This window comes from Carassius auratus, chromosome 49 (assembly GCF_003368295.1).
Source record: "Carassius auratus strain Wakin chromosome 49, ASM336829v1, whole genome shotgun sequence".
Lineage (NCBI taxonomy): Eukaryota > Metazoa > Chordata > Actinopteri > Cypriniformes > Cyprinidae > Carassius > Carassius auratus.
Window position 1 is genome coordinate 10,821,650 of NC_039291.1, and position 15,408 is coordinate 10,837,057.

Genomic DNA, 15,408 nt, shown 5'->3' on the forward strand with positions numbered 1-15,408 from the left:
GATTTGGTCTTGTGTATTATTGTGATGTTTTTATCAGCTTTTTGGACTCTGAGTCTGAAGGCAGCCATTCACTGCAGAGAATCAAGTTATATAATGCCAAATTTCTCCAAATCTGTTCTGATGAAGAAACAAATTCATCTACATTTTGGATGCCCTGAGTCTGAGTAAGTTTTCAGCAAATTAATGAAGTTTTGGGTGAACTACGCCTTTAAGGGTGTAGCAGAGGCACCTCCATCGGGGGGATTACATAAAAGCATGAAATCACTTTCACTCTTTTTTTTTGTTTCACTTTTTACTTTTGAAATCAATCTAAATTTGGAGAGTCAGTATGCCTCCCACCCCAAACAAGAAGAGAAAATCAATGCAAATGTCATTTTCACATGACCAATTATGAAACATGTATGAATATCAGTCTAATAAAGCACATAAGGAAACTGGATGAATGAAAAAAGGAACCAGCCCTGTTGGACATAAACTTGAATTAAGCACACACACACATACTGAAGCAATCCAATAATACAGATAAGATGTGAACCAAAATCAATTGCTTTGACCTCCATTTAGGCAGAAATAACAGGAGGCAAAACGGTGGAACAGAATTTCATTGATTGGAGTGCTAAAAGGAAAGGTCTAAAAATAGCCCAGATGTCCTGAGGAGATGCATCTGTCAGTCTGTGTGTAGTAGTGTTTGCTGTTATTCTGAGGAGCAGGTAAAGGAGAGTGACAAAGTATAAGGGGATCAAATGTCCAGGGGGCCAAATCTTCATTCTGCCCAGAGGAAACTGGAGATGAAAGAGAGTTTTGTAGAACAATGCCAGAGGCAGCCAACTGGCAGTTCACTGAAGCAGAATGCTTGTGAATGTGAAAATACAATGTGTGCACTGCAGTTTCACATGCTTTACTTCATCCAAATGATCTTAAACAAACAACAAAAATAATAATATTATGCATGGAGTTATACTAAACCCATTAATTGAGACTAGGTACATTAACTATACATAAAAAAACTGTATACATTTTATATATTCAAAGAACTTAAATGTAATATTCATATTCAGCTTGTGAATATGAAAATTACAAAAATAAAATAAATCTTTATTTTTTTAAGTGCTTGCAAAACAGCTAAAGGTATATTTATGTGGCCATCCTTTTGAAAGAGTAAATTAAAATTTTCAATCTCATGTGAACTATCCTTTTAAGACACACGATGACCAGTTACAGAATATAATGAAATTCAATGGGGAAATAAAAATTGGTTTAGAAACAGTTTTCATGCAGAAATTGCTTGTAAATGTAATAAATGTAACTAATTTCAAAGAAACAACAAGGAACACTGAATTACACATGACATTTTCAAAAACTGAAAGTGTTTTCTTGACAAAATGTTCTCTCTCTCTCTCTCTCTCTCTCACTTTCACTTTCACTTCCGGTGCGAGCGTGAGTGTGCAGAGCGTGTGGGTGAGAGCTCTTCGGTGAGTCTGAGTAAATCTAATTTTTTTTCTTTCTGGCTTTTTTTCTGATCTGTCGTTTGATTGTTTTTTTTTTTTTTTTTTTTTTTTTTGTGCGATTTGGGGTTTTTTTTTTGTAGTTGTTTTGGGCCGCGTGCCACCTTACCGGGAGCATGACGGCCCCACACACACGGTGTTGTTTGGGTTCATTGACCCGGCGTCATGGCGTGAAAGTGGCGTCCGCGGTTAGTGTAGAGAAGTGCTGTCTTGCAGTGGGAGAGGTAGTTGGACATGAAAACATTATGTCTGCCTCCAGGATGAATAATGCCACTGTGGTATTTCTCAGTACTGTTGAAAAGGCTAATGAATTAGTTGAGGCAGGAATAGTTATTGATGATCTGTTTAATGCTGTACTTCCGCTGTCAACACCTTCAAAGAAAGTCACGCTATCTAATGTACCGCCGTTTTTAAGTGATGAGATACTAGGTAAGGCTTTGTCTCGCTATGGAAAACTTGTCTCTCCCATTAAAAAGATCCCTATCGGTGGTGGATCGCCTTTATTGAAGCATGTCGTTTCATTTAGGCGGTTTGTCTACATGGTAGTGAATGATGATGCTGATATGGATCTGTCTTTGCACTTTCGGGCGGATGACTATGATTACATCATTTACGTGACATCGGGAAACATGAGATGTTTTAGTTGTGGACAAACTAATCATTTAATTCGTGATTGTCCCGGGAAAAATTCAACCAATGTGTCAGGTGGTGGTGACGTCAGAAGCGATGTCCTAATTAGTGCTGAAACGGAGCCGGTTGACGAGACTCCGGGTGAGTCAGCGACAGGGTTACAAATCTCAGAGGATAGAAGTGATGGTGTTCCTGCGATCGCTGTAACTGAAGAACCTGCGCCTGAAAGCACAGTTTCTGATGTTACATTAGTTGTGTCTAATGTTCAGGAGGGGGGAGCCGTTATTGAGACAGAGAAGCATTTAAACGATGCTCTCGATGTTGAACTGCAGCCTGCTGTGGAGAGCGTAGGTGACGTCATTCCAGTGGAAACGGTGCAGGCAGATTTTAAAGTCCCGTTAAAGAGGAGGAAGCCTGGTAGAACTGGGATTGATAGACACGCAAAAAAATCAGATAAAAGTGAGTTGTATGAAGATACGGAAAGTGATAGTACATCATCTGATTCAAGTGTTTGTCTTTCTCAGAGTGATTTTTCTGGTCATTACGAGGTTGATGATATTAAACTGTTTCTTAGAGCTACTAAGAATAAGAGGGGTGTGTGCATTGATGAATTTTTTCCTAATACAGAGCAGTTTGTTGAGAATACTAAGGCTTTCATGATGGAGGGATCCTTTACAAATAAAGAGGTCTACAGGTTAAAAAAAATAGTGAGGAAACTTAACTCTGAGCGTAGTAATGAGGATAGGGGGGAAACCTAATTCCATGGCTTTTAGTGGGGGTTTTTTTGTGGACATTGTTTTTCTTTTTTTTCTTTTCTTTAAGCATGTGTCACGTTAATGTTGCTACTCTGAATGTGAATGGTGCCAGAGATATGTATAAAAGAGCAGCATTATTTGAAATAATTCATCAGAAAAAAATTGATGTTATGCTGTTACAAGAGACACATACTGATGTTATTAATGCTGCTGATTGGGCAGTGGAATGGAATGGGGTTGCTGTTCTAAGTCACAATACCACAATTAGTGGTGGAGTCGCTGTTCTCTTCGCTAAGGGTTTCAGCCCACACTCTTATCAGGTTGAAGAGGTTATTAAAGGTAGACTTTTAAAAGTAAGAGCCTCTTTTGAAAATGTTGTCTTTGTTTTTATTTGTGTGTATATACCAACTTCAGCTGTTGAGAGAATGCTTTTTTTAAGTACTTTGTCTTCTATCTTACAAAATGTTGCTGATGACGAGTATTTAATTTTGGGTGGTGATTTTAATTGCACAGAGTCTAATCTGGACAGAAATCATGTGGAACCTCATGTACCCTCACGTCAGCGTCTTGTTCAGTTAAAAAAAACACATGAATTAATTGATATTTGGAGGCAGCTTAATGGAGAGCAAAGGCAATACACTTGGTCTCATGTTCGTGGTAACACAATTTCTTTAGCAAGACTGGATAAGTTTTATGTTTTTAAACATCATGGGAGTATTGTTGAGAGCTGTTTTATTATTCCATCGGGTCTTTCAGATCATAGTATGGTGCAGTGTGGTATCTGTTTTAATTCTATCAAGCCAAAGAGTGCCTATTGGCACTTAAATACCACTTTATTGGATGACAAGTGTTTTAGGGAAAGTTTTAAATATTTTTGGAGCATGTTTAAAACTACAAAGAATTCTTTTAGAACACTGCAGCAATGGTGGGACTTTGGGAAAGTCCAGATAAAGCAACTATGTCAACAATACTCTCAGAACGTCACTAGAGAGGTAACCCTGAGTTTGAGCTCCTTAGAGACTGATATTTTAAAATTGCAAGAATTGGCTCACTTGCCTGAGGTGGAGTCTCTTATAAAAAATAAGACGACTCAGCTATCTGACCTTTTAGGGCTTAAAACGCAGGGTGCTCTGGTCAGGTCACGTTTTCTAAGCATAAATGAAATGGATGTACCATCAAGGTTTTTCTTTAGCTTGGAAAAGAAAAATGGGCAGAATAGAGTTATTCATGCCTTACGGTCTGAATCTGGAGCATTGTTAACTGACCCTAAGGATATCCGTAAGAGAGCAGCTAATTTTTATGAGTCTTTATATAAAAATGAACTGAGTCCAGATTATAGGTGTGACAGTGCTTTTTTTAAAAATCTTCCTCAAGTGGCGGAGGAAGTCAACGCAAAGATCTCAGGTGCTGTGACCATGGAGGAACTGGTTAAAGCCCTCCAAGGTATGGCGCTGGGAAAAGCACCAGGGATTGATGGTCTGCCTGTTGACTTTTATAAGTCCCTTTGGTCAGAGATTGGAGAGGACTTGCTAGAGGTACTGAATGACAGTTTAGCCGGAGGGTTTCTGCCATTGAGTTGCCGCAGAGCGGTCCTGACTCTCCTACCCAAGAAGGGTGATCTGACGGACATCAGGTGCTGGCGACCGGTCTCCCTCCTGTGTGGCGACTACAAGCTGCTCTCTAAGGTCTTAGCAAATCGATTGGCAGAGGTTATGGACCAGGTAATTCATCCTGATCAGACATACTGCGTCCCCGGGAGGTCAATTTTTGATAATGTTTTTCTGATTCGTGACCTTCTTGATGTCTCTAAGAGGCTAAATCTAGATTATGGCCTTATATCATTAGATCAAGAGAAAGCCTTTGATCGCGTTGAGCACACTTATTTATGGAGAGTTCTGGAGGCCTTTGGTTTTTGCAAAACCTTTATAGATCAGGTGAAAGTTCTCTATAGTGACGTTCAGAGCATTCTCAAGGTTAACGGTGGTTTGTGTGCTCCTTTTAAAGCCTGCAGAGGTATTAGACAGGGGTGCTCCCTTTCTGGTATGCTCTATTCTTTGGCCATAGAGCCTTTATTACAACAAATTAGGTTGAAACTAGAGGGTATTTCTTTGCCATCGTGTAATTGCAACTTTTCATTATCAGCGTATGCTGATGATTTAGTAGTAATGATTAGTAAGCAAAGTGATGTGCAGGTTTTATTCGAATTGCTTGGAGATTTTAAAACCTTGTCTTCCGCTAATGTAAACTGGAATAAGAGTGAAGCCCTTCTGATAGGAAGCTGGGAAGGTGGAAAACCCCAACTCCCTTCTGGTTTACAGTGGGGAAAAGAAGGATTTAGATATTTGGGGGTTTTTCTGGGTGAGGAGACAGTAGTACAGAAAAACTGGGAAGGTTTAATTGAAAAAGTCAAAGGACGCCTAGACAAGTGGAAGCATTTGTCTCCAAAATTATCATATAGAGGACGTGTTTTAATTGTTAACAACTTGGTGGCGTCTTCCTTATGGCATAGGTTTGCCTGTGTAGATCCTCCTTTGCAATTACTTTTAAAAATTCAGACTCTCATGGTGAACTTTTTTTGGGATAGGTTACACTGGGTTTCACAAAATGTATTGTTTTTGCCTAAGGAGGAGGGTGGACAAGGACTAATGCATCTTCAAAGCAGGATTGCAGCCTTTCGGTTGCAGTTTGTGCAAAGACTGCTGGATGGACCTTCAGACTGTAACTGGCGCGCTGTTTCATGCCTGATTCTACGGAGCTTTGCAGGTTTGGGACTTGACAAAGCACTTTTCCTAATGGATCCCCTAAAACTGGACACCTCTAAGTTGCCAATTTTTTATAAGAATACTTTTAAAGTTTGGAGTCTCTTTTTTGTCCAGCGTTCAGATAGCTCACCTTCTCTTTTCTGGTTACTGGAAGAGCCTTTAATCCATGGCGCCCGGTTGGATTTAATGGACAGTTCCTGTTTTCCTGGACTCAGTAGGGTGTTGGTGGGACATGACGTTCTCACTCTGAGTCAGCTACTGAGCATTGTGGGGCCAGATTTCAAGGATGAAGTAGCTCTAGCTCAACACTTGGGAATCAGGTCTATTCGTCTTGTTAACCAGTTGCTCATGAAATGGAAAGCTGCTCTTGAAACAACTGAAATGGAATTGTTAACAGAATTTTGTGTAGGTTCTTGTGTTGCAAATCCCAAAGACTCCTTTCCTCGTTTATCTTTGGCTATAAATGTTGAAGGGATTATTTCCCCCTTTTTTAAAAATTCTGCATCTCTGTGTAAAGACTTTTTTTTAAGTGCTGGTAAATCTTTGTACAGGTCTTGTGTTTTAGTGTTTAGCAAAAATGTCTTAAGTGCAAGAGTTGATACTCCCTGGCGTGATGTTTTTAAACTGGACGAAGGCGTAAAGCCTGAGTGGAGTTCTTTGTATAAACCACCGTTAACCAAGAGAACAGGTGATTTACAGTGGAAGATCATTCATGGTGCTGTTGCGGTTAACGCTTTTGTGTCAGTTTTAAACCCTGAAGTTGACTCTGGATGTCCTTTTTGCTCTACTAGAGAAACCATTTTTCATGTGTTCATGAATTGTTGTAGACTACAACCTTTGTTTGAAGTTGTAAGCGATGTTTTTATGAGGTGCAATGAGACCTTTTCTCTGGAGACATTTATTTTGGGGTACAAGTATGTGAGAAAAAAAAGTGTTGTCTGTCAGCTTCTGAATTTTGTTCTAGGCCAAGCCAAGCTGGCCATTTATTTAAGTAGGAAAAAGAAAATAGAACAGAATCTTAATCAGAATATGGTTGCCTTGTTTTCTAACCTGGTGAAGTCAAGAGTTATGGTAGATTTTTTATATTATAAGTCCATTGATGATTTTGTTACATTTGAATGTATTTGGTGCTACAAGGAGGCTCTGTGCTCTGTTTTTGAAGGCGAATTGATTTTTGTGCTGTGATTTTTTTATTTTTATTTTGTACATTTATACTTTGGTGTAAAAGTCTGGTATGATAAATACTAGGTAATGTCTTGTACACTGTGTTGTAATAAAAGTTTTGTTAAAATCAAAAATCTCTCTCTCTCTCTCTCTCTCTCTCTCTCTCTCTCTATATATATATATATATATTTAGAGTGTATACTTACACATTAACATTAATTCTATTTTATTTCTGCAACCCATAATTACCCCCAAAGGCAAGGTTTGTTTTTTTTTTTTGTTTTTTTTGTGGCACTAGCCTGTACATTATTTTTGATGTGATAGTTAAGAAATCACATACACAAGGCCCCTCAGATGATTCAGAGCACTCAGATCTGTTAGAATGAAAAATAAAGACAGCCACTCAATTAACCGTTTCCTCTGCCTCTCTCGCTCTCCCCCTTATTCTGTCTTTGAGACAAGGGTAGTAACTGAATTATGTGCATTTATGTATACTGTTCCTATGGTAACACTGTGCCCTATGAGTGCACTGGAACCTGAAGAGTCTGTAGAGGGGTCTGCACTGTCTGTGAGAGAGCAAGAACATCATTACATTATCAGGGCATGCATCATCTTTAGTCAAACCCATCCCATTCTCTCCCCATAATGCACTAAAACTGATGGCTTGAGCTAATGTGGATGGGGGACGATCTCAGAGCTAAAAGAGCAATAATCAATTCAGTGGTTAATAGGCCCATCAGTCTTTAAAAGATCACACCCATAGTGAATTAAAAGCCAATTCCATTAACTTATCCTTTGTCTTTGAGTACTAATATTGCTTCTGTAGATATTGTAGGCAATTACAGTACTAGATTTTGTCTGTGAGAGAGTGTTTTTCATAAGTTGTCCACTAGATGGTGTTTTAAGCATGTTTGTGTGTTAGAAAGGCCTACATTTTATTTGTCTTTTAGCCTATTTGCATCTTTAAACATACACATTGGATGTTGCATTGGTTGACAGGTGATTTATACAAATACAAATTTTGTAGATCTTATCTGTTGAATTAACCTAGGTTCATTTTGGTCTATTCTCTGGAGTTTAATTACGCTGGGCTTGAGTGGCATCCTGATAGCCCTGAGCAACACGCAGAGATAGAAACATGGGTACTGAGAGCTTTTTGAAAGCTCTTATCTGTCTGTACTGAAACACTCTGTGAATTAAGTCATTTCAAATGGTAGGAATAAAACTGAATCATGTATAGATGGAAATGAAAAATCAGTGATGCTGCTTGAATAACAAACTGCAGCTGTTTTCAAATTGTACACAGTACTTCCAGATGACATTTAAGTGGCAGAGAATTAACATTATCCTTCCCAGGTGGTCCAAGTTATGAACCAGCAGGAATTCAAGCCAGAGGACATGACAGGAGGAACATTTGGGTCAGACAGTTTATCTGCCCACAGGTTTTTCTAGACATTATGTTTTCCACTGGTGCCCGGCAGAATGCAGAAGATAGATTCGCCATTAATATTCTATCAAGTAAAGAAGAGCTAAGCTGGGACCTCAGCGTTAAGGGGTCAGGTTGCCAGATTCTCCTCATGGGCTTATCCAAAATAAATACACTTGGAGATACGCTGAAAGCAAAACGACCAAGAAATGGAAGAATTATTTATAGATGTGTATGGTGAAAATGCAGCAATAGATAAGCCTAGGGACTGCAGGAGCCAGTCGTTTTTTGTGAGCAATTCCTTGTAGAAAATATGACTGGATGTCACTTTATCATAATAAAACTCCCTATCAATAATGGAGGTATCAATATGGGCAATTTATTTAATTAAGAGAAAGTTCACAAGGAAAGAAAATATTTGTTTCTTCTAGTACTCTGTCATGGGCTTCCTGGAAGCCCATCAACACATCAAGTTTTCCTCAATCAAACACACCTGATTCAGTTCATCAGCTCATTAGAGACACCAAGACCTGAAATGGGTGTCAGACAAAGGAGATGCAAAATGTGCAGTGTTGGGGGGCTTCCAGGAGCCTGTCCGGTCACCTGACTGTTAGTGTGATCATGAAGTAATGTTCCATCTGGAATGGAACATGCTCATACACTTAAATCACATTAATCCCATCTAGGTAGTATGGACATATGCTCGAATATCATGGTTTATGTTGTTTGGCAGGCAGAAGATCATGACAAGTGTCAATGACATGACATTTATTTTTTATGTTTTGATTTAGTCACAAATGAAAAAAATGTAAAATGTAGTTCATACACAGAATGTCAGGAATGCATATCTATGATGAGCATGTGTTTAATAAATTAAAGGAAAAAAATAGATTTAAAATTCTAAATTAAATCTGATTTGAAAATATATATATATGGCAGCAACTCAGTGCATTTAGGCATCTAGGTGTGGTGAAGACGACATGAGTTCAAACTTCAAACCGAGCATCTGAATTGGGAAGAAAGAGGATTTAAGTGACTTTGAAAGCGGAATGGCTGTTGGTGCCGGACAGGCTGATCTGAGTATTTCAAAAACTGCTGATCTACTGGGATTTTTACGTACAACCGTCTCTAGAGTTTACAGAGAATGGTCAGAAAAAGAGAAAATATCCAGTGAGCAGCAATTGTGTGGACAAAAATGTATTTTTGATGTCAGAGGTCTGAGGTGAACGGGCAGACTGGTTAGAGATGATAGAAAGGCAAAAGTATCTCAAATAACCACTCGTTACAACCAAGGTATGCAGAATACCATATCTGAACGCACAACACGTCGAACCCGGAAGCAGATGGGCTACAGCAGCAGAAGACCACACCGGGTACCGCTCCTGTCAGCTAATAACAGGAAAAGGAGGACAGGAGAAGGAGGACAATTCACACAGGTTCACCAGAATTGGACAACAGAAGATTGGAAAAACGTTGCCTCGTCCGATGATTCTTGATTTCTGCTGCGACATTCAGATGGTAGGGTGAGAATTTTTCATAAAGAACATGAAAGCATGGATCCATCCTGCCTTGTCTCAACAGTTCAGGCTGGTGGTGGTTGTGCAATGGAGGTATTTTCTTGGGACACCTTTTCTTAGCCACTTAGTACCAACTGAGCAATAAGTCACCAGATCTCAATCCAGTAGAGCAGGTTTGGGACGTGGTGGAACGGGAGATTCACATCATGGATGTGCAGCTGAGAAATCTGCAGCAACCGCGTGATGCTATCATGTGAATATGGACCGAAATCTCAGAGGAATGTTTCCAACACCTTGTTGAATCTATGCCAAAAATAATTAAGGCAGTACTGAAGGCAAAGTGGGGTCCAACCCAGTACTAGCAAGGTGTACCTAATAACGTGGTCAGTGAGTGTATATATATACTGTATAAATACAAACACACACAAATACATATAATTTTCACTGCTCATTAAACTTTTGTGTTCTCTAACTTAAGTAATCTAAGAAAAAGTTTGAAATATGAAATAAAGCACTAAAATATAATTTCTCCACCCATCTTATATTACCATGTTAACTTAGGGTACTGTAGAAACAGAAATGAACTTGGCACATGGGTATTTAACATGATTTTTAAAAGATCTTATAAGATGTCTTTATCTTGTCATTGACCTATTTGCAGATGAAACTGGTTAGATGTTAGCACTTTAGTTACATTAGTTCAACATGAAAACAAAAGGACGTCATTCTATGAATACTGACTGACAGTATCATGCCAAATTGAGATGCTGATGCTGATGTCTAAATTCAAATTAAATTAAATGTATGCATTTAGCAGACGCTTTTATCCAAAGTGACTTAACGGTGTATTCAGGCTATCAGTTTTTACCTATCATGTGCTCCCGGGGAATTGAACCCCCAACATTACGCTTGATAACGCAATGCTCCACCACTTGAGCCACAGGGACACTTCTACATGTCTACAAATGCCCTTCACACAAATCTCTTCTGCATTCACTTCTCTTTCTCTCACTTTAGATTTGAGAAATATGCCATCATAAGTCAGCGGCATAACTTGGATCAGTCATTGACAAGAACTTTGCCTCAGGGTCTGACGGACTGAACTGTCACGCATCCGTCAGCCCTTCAGACTTCACTTCAACACCAGCCTTCACACAGACACAGATGATTCATATTTATTTAAGAGCCTGCTCTAATCAACTGCTCTTATAGAATATGAATTCAAAACACAACACCCCTAGCAAGACATCCTTCCCTGCCGAGCAGTGTTCATGGGCTGCACTACCATTCGTGGCTCTGGCCTTGAGGCGAAAAAGTAGAATCAGAAAGGAAAGCCTGGGACTCAATGTTTGACTAGATCAGACCTTTTTTAAGGGTTCTTATCCATCATGGTTTTGTAGCTGAAAGCATGCCGCCCTTACTCTGCCGTTTCCACTGAAGAGACACTGAGAGGCTGAGAGAGGTAGACAAATGAGATGAAAATAAGAAAAATGGAAATCAGAAAATGGAAAACAGAAAAGCAGAGAAGGAGGAGAGAAAGGTAAATGGTTTCTTAAACAGCAGGCAATTTCATGTCCTAAGAGTTTGATTTGTGTCAATTTCAGCTGCTTTCTTCTTTCTTTTTTTGCTATAAAACGGTCTTGGAATATTTGTTTTTTACCATGCCTTCATAATTTCTATTGGCTACTTTTTAATGGCTTTTAAGTATAGCTTTTATTCTTTGCTCTTTTATACAGTATATATTATTATATATATATATAAAATATACATTATTATTAAAATACATTGTTTTCCATATTTCTAAAGCTCTTCACTGACCCCATTGTCTCCAAGGTTAATAAAGTTGGGCAAACACTCGGTTATTTTGGAAATTAAAATGGCATTAGTATTTATACTAAATAAGAAACATTTCTATTCACTCTTTCAGTAGATGTCACATGTGAGTGTAGGAGGACCTGGCAAATCCGTGACAAACGGTAAGTATCACTCCTGCACAGAATAATCCTGTGAGCCTTTTCCAGTTTTGTTAATTTTGTCAAAATATGCAAAGAGTGTAAAAATATTATTAGATTGTGTGTGTTTTAGGTTACATTAAATCCTATCTAGGAATCTCGCAACAAGGCCTATGAGTAAGACATTTTACTCAAAAAATATTTTTAAAATGGCCTTTCCATCACAGAATGCTACTGCACACAATGCATCATTTGAGATGTAGAAATGACACTGTGTTAGAAAGGTTTATGACTTCAGGGAAAAATAACTCTCAGTTTAAATAAACAAGTGAAAGTGTGAAAAGTGCCAGTAGTTGAAGAAAGACACCGTCGCCCCCCACCCCCCACACAAAAAAACAGTCCAGAGTAATGGCAAGTGCCAAGCTTTAACATCAAGTAAAATTTAACAGCTCAACATACTGTGCAGGGTGAAATTCAGACCAGTTGATGTCACTTTGGCAGAAACAGACAGACTGAACTTGATATATTCACCTGGATAATAGAAGTCATATTGCATTACTCCTTGCAGCTCTTTTAACTGTCATCGGTAACTCTAGAAGAAGTCTGACCAGAAGTGCTTTAACTGTACACACTTTGAAAAATATGTAGTGCATATATAGGTAGAGACAGGAGGTTACAGATAACAGAGAGATGATTGATGGAAGAGTACACGGGCCGAAACTTTTGATTCAGACAGCATCGCCACAGTAACAAGCTGGAAAATAGGATTTTCTTTTGAGTGATTTGTTCCAATCTGATTTGATGGGGAGCATGACAGGAATCTCTAAGGACTGAGTCTGACCTCCCAACCTGTCCACTTCTCCTTCATCTTTAACAGGTTTTCTCCTCGCCGTTCCCCAAAATAAAATGTCTTTGCTCAAAGATTTCTTTATTATACCTCGTCATTTGTTTTAAAATTCCCTGGAAAATGCTCACAAATGGGACAGATGATAGAGTATATGATGATCGAAATTTTAAGATTTCAGACTTTTAATTGCAAATCTGATTACAGAGCCACCACAAAAAGATGGTTAGGAAAGCTCAGTTGTGATTTTTCTTTCCTATAGGGTCTATATGACATAAAGTCTGAGTTAATATAGGGATATGCGAAAGTTGTGCTGGTGGTTTCTTTTGGTGATGGTTGCTGTGGGGACCATGTCTGGTGCACCACAAAGGGCTTGTGTATGGAGGCCTTCCCATTAGCTGCAATAATGAGGCATTTTCTCCTCTCAGTGGCCATATGGCTAACACACATTACAAACATGGTCCTCACAAACACATTGGTTAAGGTATGAAACTGCTGATCATGTTGACAGGACTGATCAGTCTCTGTGTTCCCAAAAAGTACAAAACACAAACACACGAGAGTAAGCATTAAACTGGAACACCTCGTTCAATGGTTAGTTGTAGTTTCTTTTAACGACTTAAAGGTATGATGGATTCTCTGCCGTTTGTTTGTGCGAATCCGTTTGACAGTTAAAGTGCCTCTGGTTCAGGCTGATGCATTTAATGATTGACAGTCTCTGATTCAACCTCACAGAAGAGCACTGTGCATGCCTCAAAGATTACTCAAAGACATACATAAACTTCTTAGATGTTTCTTTTCAAATTGCTTTGAAGTAAAAGTAGATCAAATGATTCATTGTGTTTTTAGTTTGGTTTTTAGTTTAGTTATTATGTTATGTTAAATTATGTTAATAAATGTGATTGATTGTATGTTTGAAGGTATGCTTTCACTTTCAGTTTTGTCAGACAGGAACCTGGTCACAGAAAACAAGGAAATATAAAGGTAACAGGTAATATAAAATATGAATATTGAATTTCTGTTACTTTATCACTTAATGTTTCAATAAAGTTTATAAATAAACATATTATTTAGTATATAAAACTATACATTTCTAACCTTCTCAACTATCTTTAAGATGAAGACTAAAATTCATCAAACTCGACACCGAGTTCCATTTTTCATTGTAGTATTTTCTGTGCTATTGAGCATTGTCTCCAGCAAAAAGCTTTGAGAACTTGATTATTTTGTGCTTTGAAGGCAGAGCTGAGCTATGAGGCAAGTAGAAATTTCTATGGAAGTGCGTGTCTCCTGTCTCCCCAGAATCAAACACCTACACACAGAGCCACAAAGACAGCTACTGGTGTGACAACACACAGGAACTTCAAATGAAAAGCCTGGTGACCTCAGCCTTGGCAGTGTGTATGGCTAGTGTGAAATAACATGGCAGGCGGTGGGCGACGGGGCTGAGTGTGTGCCCACCCACTTGAAAGAAGAAGTACAACAGAAGCTCATCTCTCTGTCTATCTTTTTCTATCATCATCTTTCTTTTTATGGGGAAGTCGTGGCCTAATGGTTAGAGGGTTGGACTCCCAATCGAAGGGTTGTGGGTTCTAGTCTCGGGCTGGACGGAATTGTGGGTGGGGTTAGTGCATGAACAGCTCTCTCTCCACCTTCAATACCATGACTTAGGTGCCCTTGAGCAAGGCATCGAACCCCCAACTGCTCCATGGGTGCCGCAGCATAAATGGCTGTCCACTGCTACTGCTCTGGGTGTGTGTTCACAGTGTGTGTGTGTTCACTGCTCTGTGTGTGTGCATTTCGGATGGGTTAAATGCAGAGCACGAATTCTGAGTATGGGTCACCATACTTGGCTGAATGTCACTTTCACTCACTTTTCACTTTTTCTTTCTTCCACATATAACAGTGTACCAGAATCTTCAAACCCCAGTTATTTCCATGCTGAGAAATACTAATGACTTATAATATCTGGATTATGTCAGTTTTATTGATTTATACACTCAACTGAGCCAGAAGAGCTGGTACTGCATCTTAAAAAATACTTATGCATCAGTTGATGCAGTAAAGTAAACAATGTGACGGAGATCAGTATATATAATTTAATAAATGAACATGAAGAAAAATTTAATTTTGAGTCCACTAGTGAAAATTTTTCTATTATATAAATGAATACAGAAAAGATAAATGATATAATTAGCATAGCTACTGGAAGCAAATTTCTGACTCTGTTTATGTTTTGTTTATGTAATTGTGACTATTTCTTTGCATCTTTATATTGTGCAGTTGTGACTTCATATCTCACAGATATTTCTTATTTTATTCTTTACACAATTACCTCTCTTTGCAGTAGTGAATTGCACCAACTGACAAAGATGATGCATTGATTATGAGTGCTCTAAAAAGCTTTTAGAGTGATTCTCACAAATCTGACACCCAAACATTTCCAATAGATGAACAAAAACATACAAAGCAGGACAGAGAAATTGCAACGTACAAGCACAGTATACAGTGTCATTGTGTATATGTGTGTGCGTGTGTGTGTAAGACTGGATGTGCTGAGTCATTGTGTAAGAATAGATCTCTCTCTCTCTCTCTCTCTCTCTGTGTGTGTGTGATTCATTTGTAGTTTTTCTTCATTAGAAAAATTGACAGTTTGAAGTAATGGTGACTAATGTTAAAGCAAAGTATGATTCAAGTAGTTAATTACTAATTTTGTGCATGTATGACTAGATGTGTATGTGAGGGATGTAGCTGAATCATTTACATATTTTAAATATTTAACTTTCATCCATTTAAAACAGTAAATAATTACTAATGACTGTCACACTAACATATTCTCCAGTGTTTGTCTGC